At 34.4% G+C, this 22,772-nt stretch overlaps 1 non-coding gene across 1 annotated transcript; it reads right to left on the bottom strand.

Moving 5' to 3' along the window:
- Positions 1–22,172: 22,172 nt before the first annotated feature.
- Positions 22,173–22,244, bottom strand: TRNAA-UGC (transfer RNA alanine (anticodon UGC)). The gene has a single exon. It is a non-coding gene; the product is annotated as a tRNA-Ala (tRNA).
- Positions 22,245–22,772: the final 528 nt, after the last annotated feature.

Here is a 22,772-nt window from a genome sequence, read left to right on the forward strand (position 1 = left end):
AAAGTCGGATCACGAATTTCTATCTAAAGGGGAATTAGCGGTCTCATACGAAAGTGAAACCGGCTAACTCACTTTGGATGTTCCTCATCATACCAAACAACCACACAAAGTTACATATTAATTCACCATCCGTGAATCTCCACTTAGTTGTTCCAACCCACTTTCTTTTCAAGTTCAATCATTAGTTTATTAATTTTGAATCATCCATTTTGGTGGACTTTTTAACTGAAGGTAAATTGATATTTCAGGTATTCGACAAGGTAGTTCAGGAAAACAAGAAACTGACTAGATTATACATGCAATTACAGACATAACACACTATCCTAGTCTTAGTTGCTTTAACTTAATCTAACCGAATAACTAACTATTTTGAAACGTTCCTTACATGATATTTGTCCTAGCAGTGGAACATTTAACGCCCTTCGATGAATTAAAATCGAATTGAAAATTTAGCCAAAACTCAATAGAAGCGAACGGTTTAACGTAACCTTTAATTCGGATGTTGTCATAGTGATTACCTGAAAAATAAACAGTGTATTGTTGCTTGCTAATTTTTGTTACCGGACAGGCAGACAAACTAATTAATCACATTTTCTTCTACTTGTGCTGACATCTGGTGATGAATCTGTTACATTTCATTGCAAGTATAATATTAAGACTTACAAATTAATTCTTTAAACGTTATCTTCACTAATAAATGCTCTTTTTTTTACCCCTCCCCAGACGACCTTTTTTTTTTTTCTCTTCCTTACCGCCCCAAACTATGTCCACAGTGTCATTCCAGAATGTTTTCATATAACGAAAGTGTCCTTCGAGTATAAGAAAGCAAACAAGTAAGGAAACCTTCTTGGTGATAATACCTTAGGCTATATGTGTAGGATGGAAATGTCCGTCCACAGTCGGATGTAGAATGAGTTGCCGTAGGGCAAAACAGGACATTAGATGCTAAAGTGAGAGCACAAACTGTTACCGTTAGTTCGCTTGGATAGCAGACACCGCGAGTACTTGAAGGTGAACAACAAAAGGGCGAGAAGGACAACTTGCTTCTCTTGGAATAACCTTCTGATCTTCCATCCTGTTAGCAAGCCCAACTAAATTATCTCCAAGTTAACATACACATAAGATTTTATCAGTGCCAAGTGTCAAACTGAAGCGCAAAGAGAATGCCAGATCGGAATGTAAAGTTAGCTATGTAAAAATAGAAATATAACTAGTTTGCTTCTTGCTAGTAAGACAGCTTTCCAAATAAAAATAATAATAAAGGTAAGTACAAATTTCTCGTACATTTCAACAAAGTTGCGATAGTGGCGCCATACAACGAGCAAACTGATTTCTTTGCGATAATGCTCCTAAATGATTATATATGAAATTGACTTTCTTTGTGAATCGAAGACTACACTAGCGCCCCTCAGTGGATAAATTGACATTGTTGACAAGTTCAGAAAAAATCAGAATATAATTATGATAAATGAAACCGAAGAATTACAAAACCCGTTTTGATTGATTTTTTTTTCCCCTCTTGTGTTTGTATAATTAGTCTGTAATTCCTAAGAAAGCAGGCTACTAGTAGGGAAGTCGATATTTTTATCTTATACAAACCTTTCCGCATGCCACATAAACACCGACCACACCTGTTACTCTCAAGTTAAGTATTGCCACAAGGTCGGTTAAGGATATACAAAAATAATAAAAAAGTACTTAGTATACACCAACAGAAAGGATTCTTTTTTACGATATGTATGGTAAAGGGATGTTTATTTGTTTACTCTTAAATGTTTCGTGAATTCTTAGCATTCTAAGTGATAAGCTTTATTTGCATAAATTAAACTAAATTATCTAAAGTGTTATAGCAGCAGGACAAAAAAAAAAAAAAAAAAAGACAAAGCTATAAATACTGGACCATTAAGCTGTCACATCCACCTTCTTTAAGCCTAACCTTGGAATCATTATATGGAATACAATGAACTATAATTGAGTGCACATTATGAAAGTGTTATGTATAAGTTCAATAGGAAATATCAATTATTGAACATATTGCGATACTGGGAATGGAAATACTGGTTTAAAACACATAATTATCATTATGTTTTATCCTCTAATCATGTCTAAGCACAATGGTAAAATTATCCAGACTGGTTTTTTCCTAACCTCATTACAGTCGTCTTTATTTGAGAGATTTCCATTCTACCCCACCTCTTTTTTATATTATACCACTTCCGGGTAAGTGTAGAGTCAGCAGCCATTTCTAAAATTACCTCATTATATGTGGTGTGAACGTTTTTAAATAAGGTGTTCGGACTAACCACAACAAGTTGGGAAATCTTTCCGAATATCTGATAATATGCTGAACAATTATTTTATCAGGTTTAAATTCAGCACTCTCGTTGAAACTATGACTTGTACCGTACGCCCACAGAAGCGAGACCCTTTGATACTTCTGCGCATGTCAAAAGAAGGAGAATCCATTCCGATAATAGGATAATCAATCCGTTTTGTGGGAAGAGTTGTTTATTACTACACTTCGCGGAAAATTAACTTTTCTTTTATGATTATTGTAGTTTTTAAAGTGGTAACTATTCTGCGTGTATAAACAGTTGGAAAACTTTACGTATAAAGCACGTGATTTCGCGTGTTGGTGACCAATTCGTACATCCTTTATTTCTTTCTCCTCTTCAGCGTGAATTGATTCTTCTTGGCAATTTGCCAACCCCGGTTCTATGAACTGTGGGAGTACAAGATGTTCTTTTCATTACTGAAAGAACAACGGCTAATAATGCTAAAGAACAAAATACTACACAGTAATCCCAGTATTAAAAAAACAGTCTGTCATTAAGAATATTAAGTCCTTAAAAGGACTGGCTTAAAAGGGCGAAGCAAGAATGCTTTTCATATTCCCCGTTATCTGTAGAAGACAGTGTGTAGGGATAAGGTGTTATTGAACTATATAAATAAAGTTCTGATCATGGCAAGAGGGTAACAGCAATAGCCGAGCCTCAGTTAGAACTTCATTGGCTACAGCATTGCCATCCATTACCTTCCCAGGATGGATTTTTCCCAAATTTTCTAAATCTCTGCCAACCAAAAATTTTATGAATATTAGTGTTAGATATTAGTGTTAAATATCATATTCAACTTTAAGTGTATTTCTAAAACTTGTTATATATTTTGGAAATTTTTTGATCAATTAAATATTTTTAATTAAATCAATGTATAATTTAATTTTATTCTATGTTTTATAAAAGATTTAATTTTTTTGCAAAAATTAAATTTTATTTTATTTATTTTGTTAACAATTTCTCTAACATTTAACGTAGTGCTATCTTGTGTTAGTTATACTAATAAGATTTTTAAGTCCAATGGGAGCCCAAAGCTCAAACAGCCAATGAGTCAAAAAAAAAGGTTATATATATATATATGACTGAGGCCGGATATTCTTATCTAGTTGATTCTGTTGGCGGAAAAAGGCCTTGAAAAACCAGGAAGTAAACTTTGTAATAGGAACATCGATGAGAATATTGACAAAATACTAAATGCCATTTGTTAATATTCGATTTCTTCTCTGTGTTCAGATTTATAAAGAAAGATAACTGACAAAAAAAAAAAACAAAAAAAAACGTGAAAATTTCAATGATAAATAGGGGTAAAAAACTGCGTCTAGCTAGTCTTCTTCAAATAACGTCAAACGATATTCGTGGTATCTTAACAGTTTTCATTTTTATTTTAATTTATTTTTTATTGTTGTTTATTCCGTTCTCAATAAATTGGGAGTTATCATAAGTAGATTTCTTATCTACTTATGATAACTCACATTTTATTTATGGTTGCAAAGTTACGCCAGATAAATTTCTTGTAATGTTAACTACATACTTTAATATCTTTATGTTTCTTTTTCTACAGAGAGAGAGAGAGAGAGAGAGAGAGAAGAAATTAAACCAGATCGTGCGCTCTTATTACTAAAGCATATCTGTAGGTCTCTGACGTTAAAGTTCCTGCTTCACATCCTCTTCATTTTAGATACCAACTGCCCTCTTAGAAGGATAAGTGTGCAATTATCTCCCAGCGTTAGGGATTTCTTCCTATATTGGACTGTGCTAATGGCATCGAACCGAACATGAACTCAGATGCTAATCATCTTAGTTGATAGGAATAACCAGTAGCGCGAGTATCCTTTTAGATTATTAGAAAGGGAGGGATGTATTTTCCCCCTCCCCGCTTTTTGCTCAGTGGTTCCTTTTAAAAGAGTGTTGTCATTGTTTGGTTTTCAGTTGGGTACCATTGCTAAGCGCCGATCCAACAGGATGGGAAAGAGACCCATAAAACAGGCCACCCAGGTAGAAGTCTCTTATGTTCGTCTCATCAAGTCTCATTTTCTCCCTGTCATGTTCTCTGCTTCACCGATAGGTGGACTTCAGCACTTCCTACTGCACAGATAAGAACCTTAATAGAAGAACTTGATTGATGATAATGACCTCTATAAGTATATCGTTGTCACAAAGGTACTGGTGTGACCAACAGCCTGTTCTCCATTTGACGCACTGTTTAAACCTTTAATTACTGCTAATTCTCCGCTTTAATTTGATAGGACGTTTAGGAGTGTTGGAGTGAGCGAGCGAGGGCCCCCACCAGACAATAGCTAAAAATAAAGCCGAAGGTAAGGGCTCGTTGCGATAATAAAATAAAAGAGAAATACTAAGCGAGGTTAGGGAGAGTACTAATTTTGAGCTATTACTCTAATTTTTTTTCCTGGATGTACATACAGCCCAACGGTTATTAGTAAGCAATAATTATTGGACCACGCATTAAGCAATTTATAACATCCACGTTAGGGTTAATACAAGGCTTCGTTTGCTGTAGAACGTGTTGGTAAGGCAACGCGTCCTTTCGACCCGACATATTCTACCATTCCCCCCGTTTTCTCTTGGATCATTTGTGTCTCTTGACAGTATTCTTTTTTTTTTTTTTTAACCCTTAATGCGATGTTGAAATCGCATTCTGCCGACTTTAGAAAAGATTACAAATTTTCCTGTATGATTAAAAATTTAACAAAAATTGTTTAGTTTTCTTTTCTTTTCTTTTCTTTTCTTTTTTTTTTTTTTTTAGAAGGGCACGTGTTTTAGATTGTAGAGATTAATCCTCGTTTATCAAAGCAATTTAGCTCAAGAAGATTTGCTATTTTTGTTTTATCTAAATGAAATAACCAGTATATTATGCATCATTTATTTCATTTAGATGAGGGGGGGGGGGGAAACGAATCCTTTTGAATACTATGTTCACAACGGATATTTGTGAATACTTTGTAAGATGATTTTCATTGCCCGGTGTGATGCAACCACCCTGTCCTGAAGTGCTTCAATATTATTCGTTATGTACCCTAACTTACCCATAGACGAATGTACTATAGGTTTATAACTTTTCGGTGATATTGTCATTTTAAATAAAAAGCAAACTTCAGTTGTTGCTTTTTTAACTATTATTATTATTATTATTATTATTTGATTTTATATGGATAAGAATCAGAAATTATTATTTTTACGGCTATTTTGCCTGCTTTTGTTTAGGAGTGCCCCTTTTTAATACTAAATACATCTGCAATGCCCTAAGAACTCTTGAGTAAAAAGCCAATGACATTAAAAAGGGACACTTCTAAACAAAAGCAGGCAAAATAGCCGTAAAAATAATAGTTTTTAAGAGGAGTAACATGGAAGTCTTTCCAGAAAAAATACCTATAGAATCAGAAATGTTTTCGATTCCACGGAGCTGGTACGTGGTTCAAAGGTCATAGTCACAACTGGAACGGTATGTTAGATGAACACAAGTTTAAATTAAAATAAATAAATAAAAATAACAAAAAAAATTTAGAACTTTCTGTTGACAAAATGAACAATAAATTCCTTCAAAAGTTTGTCAGTTTTTAGCATTTTTAGTTTATTTGTTTCGTATTGTCTATAATTATATTATCTAATAATTAATTTTACATTACTTTCTCATTATCTTGTCTTACCTATACTTTGTATTAAGTAACTTAGTATTTTCTTACCTTCCATTACTTTCGTATTATCTCTGTATTACTTTACAAAAAAAAAAAAAAAAATCGAATATAAGGACCAGGTGTTGAGATAAACGAGCCTAATACTTAAAAAAAAAAAAAAAAAAAAAAAGTACCGTAATAATAATAACAATACATGGCAATCGGCAATAACATGCGAATGGACAGTTGAGATTTTGGACACACCCCCTGATGGGTGACCCACGTTTAACTATATAATTAAATTTCGTTTATATTTAAACGTTCTGACAGTGAAATATTTTTTTTTGTGGGAGGGGGGGGAGGATCTAATGACTTGACAAAGAAAATGACATTCCTTATAGAATTTCACTGTTTTAAATTATAGTTTTCCTCTTTGGTGTGTGTGTGTGTGTGTGTGTGTGTGTGTGTGTGTGTGTGTGTGTGTGTGTGTGTGTTTAGAAGGATATTTGGCATAATGCGAAACACTTGTTCGCTTCATTTTCTTCACCCTTCTGTAAGTGTATAATATTTCGTTCTGATTGCATGGATTTTATTAAACTTTGGTATTTGGAATCTTTGCTAACATTTATTACTTCTTTCAATTTCGGATATAATCGAATTTCGACCATTTTTGAGTAGCAAAATTTATCAAAAACGATTGGAAATTATTGCCAAAACTTTTCTCTGGCTGGAATTGACAGCAATTTATTATTTGAGACCGCTGCTAAAAGTTGTCGATTAATTTAAATTTTTAGTTTTAAATCTATTTTTAATAGAAAAATTAAGCAAAATTATGCGTAAAGATAAAAAAGAGTAACGTGTTATAAATCAACTAGGTATAGTATATAAGCCAAAAATGGTTTGAGGTCAGCTATTGTGGTAATGAAATTATAAAAGAAATCTATTGCGAAACGCAACTTCGATGATTGCTTCAGATAATTTCTATACTTATTATGATAAATTATACTTGCCAAGAAATTATATTATTGCAAAATCCTTTATCCACTATATAAGAAACAAAGTTGGCGCGTGAAGTATCTTCACAACTAGGCTTCGCGATTTCACACCAGTTGCCTCACTATCCCAGAATGCAAAAGCATAGAAAAAAGCTACGATCCAGAACGGTTTCGACCTTTATTGAGATCTTGTCAATGGTAGCCAGACCCAGAAAAAAAAAATACCAAAGTTGAATCCATTTAGGACCGACACACGTCAGACGTTTCGACTCAATTTTGTCGACCTTCATCAAATAAAAAAAAAAGTCAGCTATAAAAAATTTTGGACTTTTAGTTACGATTCTATAGCCTTTTACGATTCTTCTGACATTGCATAGCTTCGATGAGAAGGTAAATATAAATATTTTGGATAATTTAGTAACTTCCTTAAATGTACCAACAGGATATTTGACGATTAGCGAAAAACCCCGTAACTTAACAGCGACGGTTGCGGCGATAAGCTAGCTAGGAAGCCTGGCTGGTTATTTAAATGGGCTCTCCTGTCAGATACGAGCCGTATATGACTCATTAAACATTACCACTATATTGGGGCTGTCATTAGTATTGAATATCCATAAACCACGATGTCACGAGGTGCGAAAGTTAACGATCGCTGCTTCGTAAAGTGCTTCCGTGATTGAATACCGCTTGAGTGACGATCATTACCGAGAAACGCGTGGCCTTCAACATGCTCGGAACACAACACAAGCCTCAAAGTACGTTGGGTCCCGATTATATTTGAATCCATTTAAGCAATCGTAATGACAGAGTGGGGGGAACAGTAATGAAATTTGATGGGGCACGTGTTGATGAGAGCCTTTTTTTTTATAGTGTTTAAAGCTTCAGTAGAAACACGGGTGGTTAATAAAAACATATATCGAATCCACTTCCTATTACCTGGGTATAAAGTAGGTGAAGTTTCATGGAGCATACAACTATGCTCCATTACATTTACTATCTACTCTTTTTATATCGCTCTTGATGTTAGAAATATACCTATGACATCACTAAAACGTCATATCAACGAACTCAAATGCTAACACAAGCAGACGTTGTATAGTTATTGTTGAAAGGAGATAACGAAGCGCCCCCGGGTGTCAAAAGATTGCTGATGGATAATCAAAAATTAAATAAATTATATTTTAGAAAGAAAGAAGCATTAGAAAATAACAAAATGTTATAGTTCGTAAATAGTGTTGTTAATTATTGCTAATTTCATGTTTGGGTGTTTTTATGCAAAGAAATGTCAAAAAATTAATTTTTTAATGTTGGTTTCGTACAAGTAAACGAACCAATTTTTTCAATGATAAAGTAGCTCCATCATGTGTCAAATCACGTAACTGTTGAAATATACATAAATTACGTAAAAATTTACAATTTTTGTTTCTGGACGGAAAGGAACAGAAATATTAGAAAATTATGCAAGGAAATGTTACTAAGGGCATTTTATAGCCAATTTGCTTGCACGGAATATCTTTTAAGGTTTACTAAGCAGCAATATGAAATATGGTTCTTAGTCTGCATACTAATTTTGTTTCTTGCTTAAATTCCTTATCCGGTGATCTCGGTGGTCCTTTCACAAATTTAATTAAATCCCTTAACCCGGAGACACGAAAGAATGGTGCTGTCTCGTAATGACAATGGGTGAGGTTGGTTTTCACGTAGGGAAACTCATTTCTTTGGCAATGAAATCGGCAACACGCCCTTCCATTAAGGTACCGCAAGTGACGGGTGGTCACGGTGAATAAAGACACCCTCTCCGCTACTATTGTCATTTGTAAAAGTCATTTTAGCTCTCTTCCCCTTCATGAGAATTTTTTTGTTGCTTCAAAATACGCGGTGAAATCACAAAATAAAGCATGACGTTGTGCTGTTTTCTGTTTGAAGGAATACACAGAGTTTTCTACTGGAAACATCTTTGAATCTAAGACATTTCGGTACATGTTAACTTAGGATGAGTTTATAGGCATGTTTTACTAGAATTTGATAATTTGAGATTTTTTCGGTATGTACTTTTTTTTTCAAGGTAGCTGAACGTTAGGTTACCATTGTTATCAGTAGGAATAGTAGTACTAATAGTAGCTGTTGTTGTATGTTAAGTTTTCCACTATGAACATAGGCCCATCTGGAATGATAATTGGTGGCACGAACTCCATCAATTGCTCAAATTCATATAGATACCTGGATATAAAAACCACCAAATATACTATGGATCAGTTTCATGTTGTCTCTGATAGGAAAATCCTGAGTACTGGAGGAAAAACAATCCCATAGCTACAGTCTGAGGCTGATTAATTCAATGTTGAAAAAAATATATATATTTAAAAGAACAACATGTGAATCGTATACCGAATAATCTCTACCGTGACCAAACTAATACGTACATCATAAAATTCACGACCTGCGTATTGAATGGGTTATGTACATTTACTCTATCTTCTGGTCAATTCTCTCACCTTTTTTTATATCTTTTCATTATATATCGATACATAACAATATTGATATGTTGAACAGCGCCAAAATTTTAATAACACTTATGGGGGAAAATATCAATCAATGATCATTCCTGGCTCTTTCCTTTCGTCACTTCCAATGACTTTAAAATGACCTAAATGACTTTAAAACAAAACAAAAAAATCTTGTCCTTCCACTAATTAAGAATCAAGTGTTTCTTAATATTTCCTTCAACCGGAAAAAATATCAGATATATATATTTATTTCTATTTTATATATATAAAAAGATAAGCCGAAATTTGAAACGTTTTTGTCATGTTTTTTGTCTCTTCATTGCTTTGAAACTTCCTTGTTTGAAACTTACCAGCCCCGAACTGGGGGAGCTCTTCCCCCCCGGAGTCGGGGGGCTCTTCCTCCCCTGGTATATATATATATATAATAATTAACAAACATACTATATATGGTTTCGTGGTCTCAGTTGCCGTTTCCGTATTTCCGATTAGTGTCATTGGTGGATCTGATTATTGTCTCTCTGTTAGGAAAGTTTAGCTGTGAATCGTCTTAACATTATTCGTGGCAGAATGATTGGAAGAAGAGACCTCGAGTTCGAGTCCCATTTTTCAATAGAGAAAAATTAGTTTTTTTTTTTCTTTGTTACGAACGAAGTTAGTGCATTTATGGAACTGACAGTTTCCTTAATTATTTTTTTATTACTAGTAATTTTAGCGGTGAAAACCTACAGTACATTAGTACCGTGAATGAGCGCGAAGATTAGATCATCCGCGAATCTTGTTCTAGAGAAGAAAAATTTTAATAAAGCAATCAAGATGATCTAGAACTACAATCTTTCACGAGCATCCATGCACAGTGTAATTCGTACCCATGGCCTAGTTGCAAATCGAAGTCTATCCACTCGGTTGAATAGACTCTGGCTTGGATATCAAATACCCAGACAGACATTTGACCTCATGTTGGCGGACAAAAATGATCAAACCCACGCAACTCCCCAAACTCAACGAACTGTTGACTCACTATCTTACGCTGCTAAGATGAAGCTAAGGAATTTATTCCTTGGCTTCATCAATTCCTTAAATTGATGAAGCCAAAATTGATTATTCTTTCGTGACGATCTTGAACAATAATTAATTTCCGTACACTCTTCAAAGTACAAGTTTCCATTATGCAATCACCTGTTCAAAATCCAAATATTATCCACAAATAATTTTCATAAGTCATATTAACTTAGACTCATCAGTTAGACTCATATTTAAACTAGCATTACTAATTAACGCAAATTATGAACGACGATAGTAACAAAACATTTTGATTTCCCTAATTGGAATATAAACGAAACCAAATGCCTCGTCCTTTGGTTTATATTTCATAATTTTAATATAATCTTTGGTGTACGCAGTAGAATCTCGAGGTCATATAATTGTTATGGACTTTCACCTAAACCATATACAGTACTCGAACTATTTAAAGTCCCTCTTCTGTTGTCCTCTTCCCATCCCCTCCCCCCATCCCATATATGCGTCATTTAATAGCGCTAGGAACTACATGGGTCTGATGTTAGGATACTTTCCCACACTGAGGCTAAAAGTAGTTGATAAGGTCCTATGATTTTCAGCTACTAGATGAACAACATGCCTTCCCTCCCCCTTCTAGTGGTTCCTCCCCCCAGACTGCGGGACAGTGGTATTCCATATTTCGTGACGATGCACCTTTTATGCGAGGGACAAAAATCTAGCCATAAACCTTGGGGCACACAGACCATAAATGTCTTCTCAACTATAGGCCTTTAAGTCTGAAATAGTTATGGCCGGTATCGGCGACTTGCAGCTGGCTAGATTCCATTATTTAGGCGGACAGACAGGGTATCAGGGATAATAAGGGAAAGTTTTATTTTACTACGGTGGGGTGACTAGAAAACCCTCATAATGTTATTGATACGTATGTGAGAAAGGACTTTTTTTTTTTTTTTTTTTAGACTTCAGCAATCCGCGACCTGACCAAAAATAAAATATATGTTGTCCGGAGGGAAGATGCTGTTCAACCTCTCTTTCCTCTCCCTTTTGTTTCACGCAAGTATTATAAGAAATATTAGTGTCTTTACCTTCATTCATAGCTGAATGGAATGAATGAACGAATAAAGTATTAATAAAAAAAAAATTAGGCAAAGTTTCCATTGCTTTATTGTTGAAGAGAATGACATGGAAGGATATTTTTATTTCTTTTATTTATTTATTTTTTTTAAATATCGGTCCACAGGACATCAGTGAAGTATATAGAGAAGTGGTTGAGAGAATGAAAATATACTATATTCTCTTTCCTGTTAGCATCATTATTGGTATTTGTAATTCAGCCGAAGCAGTTAAGGCTATGAGTTCCATACGTCTGTAAATTGCGTATATTCTTAAGGGTTTCATCTATCTTGAGGGATGAAACTCTTGCGTTTCCAGAAGACAAACCTTCTTATTACCCGCTAACTTATCTTTAGTTGCAAAGTTCGAACCAAGATCTTTCTAACCCAAGACATCATCAATACCGAATGAGCTACATAAGCTCCCCTAATACTGGCATTCGATTGACGCTCGTTATTATCATTATGGGGATATTTAATATTCAGGAAAAGGAGTTTTCTATAAAACATTATTTTCCTTCATGTCAGAATGGAAATAATGTTAAATAAAGTCAAAATATTTTCGTTGCATTCATTCCTGTTTGGCTGTAAACGTGCTATAAAATCTAACCATCCCTTTTTATGAATTATAGTCATTTCATAAAAATGACATTTTTTTGTTAACCTCCCCTTTTTATTTTATTTCATTATTATATATATTTTTTAATATTGCTTGTACTATTTGTATCTGCCCAGATGCAAACGTAATTCCTCGGATTTGAATGATGTGTAATTTTATTACAAAGATCCGGTTTATTATGTTAGTTAGTTATGTTAGTTTTATTTCACTGCGTGTGATGAACGAAAGCAAATTAAGTATCCCTCTCTAGCGTAAGACGAAGTCATGCGTATCGAGCCATTTGTTGTGGAGAAAATCGCGAACATCTCTGTTACTCTAAACCAAGATGACATAACTATGAATTTTTACAAGTTCAAAATTTGGTAATTTGTTTAAATCGTAAGCTCAAATTTTGATTGAAACTTTAACTCATGATTCATTGTTGATAAGAGAGCTTTCCTAGAAAAAAAAAAAGTATGAACCATCCACCCTTATTAGTGACCGATAGTTGAGTACAGGTCTACCAACGACTGAGAGGTTTGGGGGGAGAGAACATGGCAAACACTGCCTATGTAAATGTCTGAAATAAAAGCGATATCCTCTCTTTTAAATTTTATACTTTTGGTTAAAAATCTAACATGGATCCTGCAAAGCCAAACTTACACATGAGTTAGTTGAACCATAAAGAAAATCTGAAAATTATTAGTTCTGAGGCTATTTTTGTGTCTAATGATGACAATCTATTCAGGAAGAAAGGTTGCTGAGGTGATTGAAACACTTACAGACAACAGTGCTACGAGGAAATCCTTAAGCCTTTTGTGATAATTTTTATTAACTTATCAGTTGAAGATACCATCAGTGACTTTGCTGCTGAAAAATCACCATTAAAAATGTTTTCATTTAATTGATTGCGTAAACAGTGTTCGTCTTAACTTTGTACTACCGCTTTTTGTACTAATACTAGTAAATTAAGGTCATTTTACTAATAAGGTCATTAATTTTAATGATTCCACTGACTTTAAATAATAAATATATTTCTAATTTTTGAGACTTTTAAAAAATTTTCTATGGCTTAGGACTTTAGAAGGTCAACGTTCAGAATGGATTTTAGCATTTTTTTTTTTAAAATAAGATGTCACCAAACAAATTATAAAAACATCTAATGTACTTTTTTTAATTGGTTATTATGAAGGTATACAACTTATTCTTTGTGTGGATTTGCTTGTTTTTTCTTAAAGTAAGAAAAAAGAAGCGCGACACCACGGTCTGGAAGAAAAAAAAAGTCACGACTGTGGTTTATGAATTTGAAGGGGCACATATATGCACGTGTTCACTCTTAAAGGGATGCTGCATTCAAAACAGATTCTTAGAACACCTTCATAAACGGAGCTCTGTTCAGTAGAATTATGTCCAAGTGATTGCGATCACCTTGCACTGCCGGTAACTCTTTAGGAAGGAATGGCAAGTTCCTGTTATTAAAGGAGCTTGCTGATAATGCGACTGTACCGAACAACCTTGACTAACTTCCGCACATTTCAAATGTCGGCCATGACCATTTTAAACCAAGGCCGTGAGATGCCAATGTATCCTATCTGTCAACAGAGTGTGTTCTCAGTCTAGTTTATCTGCTTTGTGGAAGGGGAAAAATATCTAGGAAATGAATGTCCTCTGACCGAGACCAGGTAACTCATCCTTGGTTGGAAAGCCATAAAAATGATCTAAAAGGTGTATACAGCATAAATACTATTCATTCAGTTGAACTAACACATTTCTTATGAAGTTTTGACCACGGTTGTCAATTTCCGTGATGACATGCTTTGTAACGTCATCAGAAGAGAATTAAACAACAGTCGTGAACAAATAGTACTGTAATTAAGTCATAGTAAATGGATTATGAAAATACAAAGTTAAGTTTTCCTTACAATGATTTAATTAGTTCTTTATGGCGAATTTTGTATTATACATATACTTTGATTTGATTTGTTTTCTATCTATTTTTTTAATTTTTATTTATCATATTAAAATTCTTTCAGATGAATACGTTAAAATATAATTATGGTTTCAACGTTTAAACTAATTTAAATAATTTACCATGGTAATTTACATCGATTTCATTTCAGATGTATGACTTTTAACCATGCATACAAAAACTGAATAAGACGTCTGCAAATGACTTTCGATGGTTTGTGATTTTCATCACTGGGTGTGAAACAACCAGCCTCTTTATTAGAAGCTTAAAATATCTTGAAATATGTTAGATTTCGTATCTACCGAAGGACTCTCGCCCGCTGTATACTAGCGTGTTATAGGTTTACCTTTCATGGGGTGAACTGCGATTTAAAAGAGTTACGTAATGAAGACAAATATCGTCAGATGACGGGATGAAGTTTATGTCTTCATCTTTCCCTAATAAGATATTCAAAAAAAAAAAAAAAGGACTGAGGTTAAACTTTCGTGACATTCTTCTGTAGAAGCTTAGACCGTTTAAAATGTCCGTTATTATTTCGAATTACGATCAGTTAGGAGGATGTTTCTCCTTCCATGGCTTCTACAGGTTGGAATTGATTAACAATTTTATTGGTACTTTTAACAATTCTTAGTTGACAGGGTTTTCATGTTTAAAATGCAGAAACCTTCCCCCCCCCTTTCCCTTGTCTATCTTAATAACAGTTACAGATGCCCACTGATTTTTTTGTTTCGCACTGGAAATCAGAGTCAAATATTAGCGATGAGTGATTCCCTTTCATTCCGAGCTTCGTATGACAAATGTTGAATTCCTTGAATAATTTTTCTTTCTGTTTATCTTATTTTAACAATAGACTTTCTTCGTTAGTTACACAACTCTTTGAGTGGATTTCATTTTGTTTTGTTTCGTTTATTTTATTACAGTTTTGGTTCACCGGTTGGCACAACGTACTGGTAATGGGAGAAATACTGTTTTTTTATATCGCGATCGAAATCAGTGGAGAATGTAGAATGATTTGACTGAATGCATTTTCGGGCGCATCAACATTCTTCAAAGCAGTCATTCTTTAACTTAATGTTGGGAAATGATATTAAGCCCTTCAGTATGCCCTTAGGTTTATTTTACTGTTGGATTATTTTTCACTTCCGCTGTAAGTTGAAATTATACCAAGTTGTAAGTCAGCAGTTAGAGTTGAAAGATGTACACGAAAAGGATTTGGTGGAAAAAATCAGGTACGAGGCAAGGAGTGCACCCTATCTCCACTGTTCCTCTTCGTCTATATGGATAATATTATAAAGGAAAGCATTCAACTTGAAGGCATCAAAATCGGAAATACTCGGCTCATTTCTTTATCCAGATGACGTTGCGCTTCTCGATAAATCCAGTGCGTCTGCAAGATTCCTGAACACTAAACCGAATAACTGATGTAACAAATCTGACATTCACTCATTCATTTCGCATGGTGATTCAACGGCCGTGAGCCCCTTTTACGGGGAGGTACGGCACCACCTCAATCCCACCTATTTTTATCCGGGCTCGGTACCGGCATAGCTGACAATTCAAACCTATGGCTAGAGAGACTGTCTTAAGTATTCCTGACTGCATCGGTGTGTGTTCACTGGACCGGTTTGCCTGCTTGGGATGAAAAAACCCAGATGAAATGGGGAAAAAACCTCTGCTGTCCACGCCCAAGACCGACTAACTTGGCTATGGCTGAGGAAGATACTTCAGCTCCTCACATCTCCGACGGGAATCGAACCTAGGACACTCCTTCCCCAGGCATATGGTTGCGAAGCGCACAGCTATGCCGGTACCGAGCCCGGATAAAAATAAGATAAGAATTGCTGATAGGCAGAAACAAGGCACTGTTTCTGCCTATCAGCAATTGGTAGAAACACCGAAAGCTTAGCTGCATCCTAAATGTAGAACCTATAAAACATGTTAACACATTTCAGCTATTTTAGGCACAATTTTTAGTGAAGATGGTAAATTACATATGGAAATAGATAACAAAATTAGGAATGCTGGTATGGTAGGAAATCAACTGAATAAACTTATATGGAATAAGAGAGAAATTAGTCAAAACATTAAATTAGCTGTGTAGAAAACAAATTTTAACTTATGGATCTGAGAGTTCTGAGAAAGATTAAGGAAGTAAACAGATGGCATCAATGGCAGTATCGTATTAAAAACGAGGACATAGGAAAGAACCTGACATTGTGAGCATCCAGGAATGTGTTAGCAGAGCTAATCTCAGGTAGTAGGTATGGTCACTTAAACAGAATGGGAGAATTAAGGTTACAAAAGATGTTTGATGCCAGAATGGCGAGAGGAAGGTCCAGGGGAAAACGGAGATCGAGGGAGATTGACGAAGTTACTAGTAGCTTAGAAGACCGAAATATAAGATCTGACAAATATCAGACTAATTTGGGATAAAACAGATGAAAAGTGGTAATGATGATCATGGAATTTACATCATGGAATGCAAACCATTTATCTTTTCAATATTTTCTTCCCTAACTCTATAAACCTGTATTTAAACTCAAACAATTCCATTTCATCTGCGTCAAATGCAACTCAGACCACCGCGAGCGTTCTACCTTTCTTTCTTTCTCTAATAATTTTGGCTAATTTTCCAGCGAATTTATAATCTCTTGCCTCATCTGAACTTTCAGCTTTTCTTCTTATTGTTATATCGTGCAACTTAAAATGAGGAATACGAAATTAATTTATTTCTCGTACAAATGCCGTCTTGTGTTACATAAACGTTGCATAACAAATGTGACAATCCATTTTTAGTGAAACTCCAACGAATACTTTCCCGACATCGAAGTACAGGAAAAGGGAGGAGAAGACATCATTGGATAATTCCAATTGAGTATATATATATATATATTTTTTTTTTTGTGTGTGTGTGTGTGTGTGTGTTGTATGTTGCTCCCCACCCACCAAAGGTTATATGCAAACCTATAGTACGTTTGATACTGTGGGTGAGCTAAGGATTTTTTCTATTTTTTTAATCAATTATATATATACATATATATATCTAGAGACCAAACACTTGTTTCGAGCCCACTTCAGGTCTCCAATAAGCGGGACGATGGTCTCACAAAGCGAAGAAATTCATCATCCACCTAAATACAGACATCCATTCCCTCGGCAGAATTCGAACCCACAGCCTGTTGGTTGAAGAGCGGGTATGCTAACCACTCGGCCAACCAGGCCAAATAATTATATTATGCATATAACCTTCGATTAGATACTTTACTGTTAAACGCTAATTTTCATGTCATCTTCGACACAGCCACCTTGCATCCTCTATGCAGGATGTAGATTTAATGTTTTTCTTGGGAAATATCTTTTTTTACAAAAAAGGAATTTGAATATCGAAGGTCAGACTTATTTCCCAACAGAAGCGCTTAAAAAGAACAGACATGAGTACAACGTTTCCCATGCTTGTCTTCAAGATTTATAGGAGAGAAGTTAAGAATAAAAATTTCTGCCAAAATTTAAAAGTAATTATTTTATTTTGTTTATTTCTTTACTATCTGCATCGGCAATGGTGTTTGTCCCAAGCATCCCTAGTAATCGAAGCTTATTGCCTTGGTCTAAGGAGTGTTCTGCTATCGTAATATGAGTTAGAGAATGTGTTTTTCCTTCAAGAAAAGTAAGTTCTTATGCAGACAAGCCTGTTGAAGAATACACACATATACGCAAGCAACACATAAGCAATCTCATCGCTTTAGTTCTTTTGACTAAAGAACACTTATCATAGGCGGACGTTTCAAAATAAAATAAAAAATATTTATTATTAAGCATCCATGCTGATCAAACACAACATTGTTAAACAACAATTAGGCTCGTTTTTTTTTTTTTTTTAAATTTCAATTTCAATCTGCATTCTCTTGTATTTAGTAATAGCAATTCTGACATCTTGTCAATGAGTAGGACCGGATGTCAGAAACGTAATGTGTTGCTGGATTTCAATCCGTCTACTCGAGATTCTAATAAAATGTCATTCATCAATCTACAAAAAAAAAAAAAAAAAAAAAAATGCACGCGAGTATTCTTGAGTACAACATGACGTCAATTACCGAAACTAACAAACAAACAAAGTATAAAACACTTCGCATCTTCATTACGATGTTCATTCTTCCTTTCTGATTTTCATTCACCCTAACAAACAACACGTAACCTTAAGAATTTAATTCTCCAACCATTACTTTCATTAGCCGCGCCAACAAAATTTATTGCGACTAAGAAATGAGTTCAGCGTGAGAGCCACGAGCTTACTGCAAGCGCTGAAATTTTAATAGTCGACAGTACACGTGGTTTTGATTACAGAGTGAGTTACTGTTAATTCATCGAGGCAGACTGCCTTTAGGCGTCTCAGATATACCGCTAAACATTTGATACACATGGACACTTGTAATCTATCGTTCTTAGTTAATTTTTCTTATTCATTCGTTCTCTTTCACTCCTGGTCTTTTTTATCTCTTCTTTCCCCCCCCCCCTCTTCCTTCCTACGTTACTTCTACAACTGTCTATTTATCTTTTCACTTTCTTCTTCTATCTGTACTTTGGAAAGTACCAAAATAGCAGAACAGTTGCACGGAGAGTTTTTGTCCAACCCCTTTCGCTATTTGGACGATGTACGTCAAACTGAATGTCAAATCGTCATTTCCTTTCCTTCAGACAAGTATGATGCGCTCTGAGATAAAAGAGGAGACTAAAGTCCCACTAGATTAAGATCCTAAGGCGATGGATACCTGAGGGATTGAAAAAGGGGGGAATAAAAAAAATAAAACAAGACGACACACAGATAGCGACACGTTCCATAATGTTGCAAGCAGCTGGATGGTACGGCTACGCCCTCAGCAGTGACGGGATCGAGGTGGGAAGAAGGGGGGGGAGATTAGATCAATGAGGTAAGTGACTTGCTTCACCTTTAACCGAACCAACATGTCACTCATGCAAGAACCATCGGTGGGCCTCGTTGCTCATCACAACTACGAAATTGTCTTCTGTGTTGTTGTAATGAATATGACCGATGGTAGTTATAAGGGAAAGTATCCGCTATTAATTTACGGCCACTTATATTCCGATCGCGTGATTGACTTTGCTTTTTAATTGCTATAGTCGAATGTCTTTGTTGGACTACTTTGTCCTCAAAATCGACTCGTCTGTGGTTTTCGGAAAATAAATGATCATAATTAAATTGCTGACAGGTGGCGTTGCTGTTATGGTATATTTTTGGTCTTTTTTTTATTGGTGTGGTGTTATTCTCTGTAATTACGGATAATTGCGACTACTTTTCACGTTTGAAAGCTGTTTGTGGGTTAATGTTCTAAATTTTGTTGTTTTTTAGCCGACGTATGACTGACTGGGAACTTAGAAATTGCACGTTTCGGTGAGAAATTAGTTGTAAACCATTTTCTACGCCATTCGGAAGCACTTCTAAATGCAAATTTTTCTAATAAAGCCGTGTTCACAATGAGTGAATTCATTTTACTTTTTTAAAATCTTATGCGCTCGTGCAAAACAATCTAATGTGCAAACTAACAACATGCATTTCTTTTACTAAGCATGTTATCCATGTACGTGTCCTTTAGCAAGGACAAACACACGCCTATATTGTCAAGAGTACGTGTTTAACACTTAGTACACGTTTTTAACAAGAACTTGCATATTGTAGACTTCATGGACGGTTTAAATAATGTATATTCTCTAAAACGATGTGATTTTCAAGATTTTTATTTATTCATAGCATTTTTGTATGTTTCACAATGACAGACGTATAATTAACAATGTGTAAATTGCATACAACACTGTATAACCAAATGTATATTTCTTATGGTCCATATTTTTTAACAATATGCGCTTTTTTTTTCTAATGATATCCATAACGTATGCCAGAGTCATACTCTCATACTCCATACACTTCCCACGATGATTGCTTTATATTCTACTGATGATCCATTCATTGAGGGGGGGGGTTATCCATAAATTACGTAACGCTAATACTATATAATACTACTTTCATAACAGACATCCCTTTTGTCTTTCCCACAATCCCGGGAACATTGCATAGTTTATGGGGGACATTCTCAAAAATGATTTGCATATTCTACAGCAGGAATGTATACATTAGAGTAAGCCGAAAAAGAGTCATTACGTCATCTGCATAAAATGGAATTAGCACTGATAGTTTTACAGCAAATAGATGCGAAGCAAAAATACAAAAACATTCAAAAACACATTTGAGTTGTTTTTTTTTTTTGTATTTCTTTTGCTTGCGAACGAAGAATTATAGAAAACATCCGATTTCAAAAATATGGTTTAAGAAGGCTGACGCAAACGCTTGTTTGCGAAGAGTACAAACCTATCTTCAGTAAATACTGTCTTCCATCAACTTCCAAATAAAAACAATGCGGAAGGAGAGAAAGAGAGAGAGAGAAAAAAAAAAACATGCAAAACTTTATTTCTCCTACTGAGACGTGTGTTTAAATCGATCCGCATCTACAACACGGCGCCACAACTTCGCGTGTTTGATCACCTGCAATAGCGGTTTAGGCCTTCGAAACCGATAACACCCCGGACTTGAATGATAAAGTCGATAAAGTGAATACAAGATTCCCGAACGTAACACGAGCGAATTTTCGTCCCTGTAAACTGATAAAGTGATGCTTGCTAGGAAAACACGTGCAATGTTCCTAAGGTTCCTAGAAAGTAAATGGTGGTAATGTTTCTTGTCCCCCCCACCTCCACTTCCTCCTCCTAAAAAAAAAAAAAAAAAAAAAAAAAAAGGGAAAAGCGATCGTCCGCAAACTGTTTTCTATAAATCTCAGATAAAATAGGCTTGGATGCGAAATAAACAGTAGAGTCTGCATCGTTATTACCCGGATGAAGAGACGTAGTCCTATTCGAGCTCTTATAGCTTCGTTCCTTGATCTGTAAAAAAAAAAAAAAAAAAAAAAAACTTACAAAATATTAATATTTTATGGTAAGGATGCCACTTCATCATCAATAATTTTTTTTAAATAAATGACTTTTAATTTTTTTATAACTACAGTATTCGAATTCATCACAATTAACATAAATAATATAAATAAAATAAATATGTTGTATTAAAGTCTATTGATCAATGATAAAGATAATTTAAAATAGTAAGTGTGTATATGTTGAAACAAAATTCTCTTTAAAATTTGAATTAAAGAAAAAAATTATTTAAGTATTTCTAAAATGTTTTTAAATGCATGTATTTTCTAGAAACTGTTTTTATTTTGTAAAAATCATTGAATCTTAAATTTTTATTCTGTAAACATGAGTGAATTTCGAACAATAGTCCTATTAAAGTGTAACAATAAAGAATACTTATTCTCCACAATGTTATTTTAGTTATAAATCAACAATAAGTACATTTTTCAGAGAATACATTACTCGAAATACATTTCTTGACGAATGGTCCACCAATTACGTAACAGTGTCCTCCTTTTCGCTGTCACAAGTCATCTTTATGGAATGTGTGAGGCTTGGGAGACGAGGTGGATAAACTCCTCCGTCTGAAACCACGTGTTTCACAAGCTAACAACATGATTTTAGTACTATAGAATAAACGATATTTTATTAGTCATAAACATTAATTATATTTTATGAATTTTATTATTTTTTTATATAAAATATTATTACTACATTTTATTATTTTATTACTCATAAACATGAATTATATTTTACATTTAATATTAATAAATAATTAGCATTAGTTGTTAATATTATTGAAGCATTGTGATTTTATAACAAAAAGATTTAATTTTTATATTATTTGTTTCTTTCGCTCGTGTGCTCTGTTTGATATGAAGTGCCCAAAATTAATTTAATGGATCATTTATTGCGTGTTTAAGCAAATTTTTATTTATTTATTTGCATGTTAATCATAAGTCACAGACGATTAGCAAGTTAGTACGCTTTACAAAGGTTCTTGGTTCGTGAAAAAAAAAAAAAAAAAAACATGGAGGTGCCGGGGATCGAACCCGGGGCCTTTCACATGCAAAGCGAACGCTCTACCACTGAGCTACACCCCCAGTTGTTGTATGTGCTGCTTTAGAATAAATTTTTTTGAATGAATTATTAATTATTTTTTAACGTGATGTAATGTTAAGAGATAGAAGCTTTACGATAATAGTAAAGGTTTCAAGATGTCTTTCTTTTGATTTTTTTTAAAAAAAGGCTGAACTAGGAGATCAGAATAAATATTTAAAATACTTTGAAGTGCGTAATAAAGAATGATGCATTTCTCTCTCTCTCTCTCTCTCTCTCTCTCTCTCAGAGTAAATATCCCATATTATCTTCAGTTTAAATTATCTTCAACATTCCTCTGTGCCCAAACGGGATTAGCAGTGACTTTTCTAGCACTATGGAAAGATAGTTGTGTTTTTCTTTCGATTTCTAACCATACCATTCAAATCGAGTGATAGTCCCTTCCTTCCTTCATTAACAAATCCACTATTAAAGATAAATCTCACTTCCTCTCACATGAACAGTTGATTAAAAAAAAGTTCCCATAGCAATGGACGGCCAGAACTTCCGTTTTGATTGTCTTTATTCTTTAC

This window comes from Typopeltis vanoorti, chromosome 4 (assembly GCF_054136105.1).
Source record: "Typopeltis vanoorti isolate ZY-2024b chromosome 4, IOZ_Tvanoo_1.0, whole genome shotgun sequence".
Classification (NCBI taxonomy): Eukaryota; Metazoa; Arthropoda; class Arachnida; order Uropygi; family Thelyphonidae; genus Typopeltis; species Typopeltis vanoorti.